Genomic DNA, 1907 nt, shown 5'->3' on the forward strand with positions numbered 1-1907 from the left:
TGTACTTTGTTCCTAGAATGCTGAATTTATTTCATTTACATGCAATGACATCATTGATAGAGCTGAATTTATTGCTGTAATTTTCTTTGCTGTATTTGTGTGTGTGTGTGTGTGTGTGTGTGTGTGTGTGTGTTGGTTTCTTTGTCCCTCATACCTCCCCTCCCTATCTTCCAGTCAAATATGTTTATCATCCTTGCAATCTCCAAACTTCCATTGACAGGTGAATGCTAGCCATGATTGAGGAACATTAGTAGATAATCAAACCAGGGTCTTTGGTTTGAAAGTCAAAAATTATACTACTGAACTACTACTGACTCAATTTATTTTGGATATTCATTCATTAAAATTAAAAATATAATAGTACAATAAATCTAATGGATCTCACTTAGGTTCAACAATGAACAAAACTCTATCTCTTTGCAACAAAGTAACTACTGACTTCTTAAAAGAAAACTATGAAGGTAATTGGGGGTTGTTTGTTGGTTTCTGATTCGGTCTGTGAGATGTCTATGATATCCTGAATATAGGTTATTGTACTTAGGGATCTATTGTTCAAACAAATACATGAGCAAACGGAGCAAACAAATGTTTCACAGTAATATATGTCTAGTAGATTGTGAGTTCTTAGAAGACTGAAGCCATGTCTTCCTCATAGATTTTGTTAACACTCTTTTGAACAGAGCTAAGAACACAGTCAGTGTAGAATGTACTGTGGATTGGATTGAACTGAAATGGGGTTTGCTTTTATCTCTGACATTCAGCTCCCAGTCATGTTAAGCTGGATCTGGTCTTATTAACCATTTTTGAAATGTCTAAAAAATCACCAAATCTATTTTTTGTGCAAGATTGCTTTATTTGAAAACTCTCAACTTCCCATTACCATGGAAACCACAAAGATTCTATCGTGAATTATGGTTTAAGATTTTTACTTGTCTGGTTGTATACAATTAACTTTTGTTAGATTTAATAAACCAGGGGAAAAGCAGATGTACTACTGACAAACCGAGTCTACATTCTGTATTTCAAAAGGTGTAAGTATGGAAATAGTCACCAGGAGACCTGTTTCTTGTTCTAACTTTTCTACAGCTTTTTTTAATACATGACACTGAAAAAATGGATTTCCCTTATTTGTCTTCATTTCTTCAACGGGAGTGGTGGCTGGGAGTGCGTATTTTAGAGAGTATTTGAAGTCCCTTCCAGTTTAAAGCTCCCATAATTCTGAAATTGCTATAATTGTATTCTCTCTCACACTACATATTCATGCAATATGAATGCCTGAGCACTTTGAAGTAAATGATCACACCTCCTGAGCCTCACCACTCCTTCCCATAAGATTAACTTGACATTGTAACTAAAGTCACCACAGAAATATTTAAAGTGGCACTGTGGGATAAACTTTGGGCAGCTATCAGCAAGGTCAGTAGTTCAAACCCACCAACTGCTCCTTAGGAGACGGATGAAGCTCTCTCCTCCTGTAAAGACTGACAGAACGTGATATCCTATATAGAAAGTTACTGTGAAACGGCATTAACTCAATGGCACTGGGTTGGATAGTACTGAACTATTAGACAAACTGAAATCAAAACAGTCAAACTATTACAAAATATAATAATTACAACAACAATGATAATAATAATAATTACTACATAGGGTTAGGGTTAGGGTAAAAAAAGAATAATAATTACTACAAATACTATGCATATTTTGGCTGTTGTTTCCATGGTTATTGATTATGAATCCAAGTTCAATTAAATCCTTGATAATGTTAATATTTTTCCTTTTATCATGGCGCAAAGATGTCTTTACAGTGTTACAAAATTAAGTTGTGATTTTGAGCCCTAAGGTACACCTGAACCCAGCCATGATTTTTTTTTAAAACAATCATATTATTAGTGGCTCATACAACT

The sequence above is a fragment of the Echinops telfairi genome, unplaced genomic scaffold (assembly GCF_000313985.2).
Source record: "Echinops telfairi isolate 266 unplaced genomic scaffold, ASM31398v2 ScPeMD7_31;HRSCAF=116, whole genome shotgun sequence".
Taxonomy (NCBI): Eukaryota; Metazoa; Chordata; class Mammalia; order Afrosoricida; family Tenrecidae; genus Echinops; species Echinops telfairi.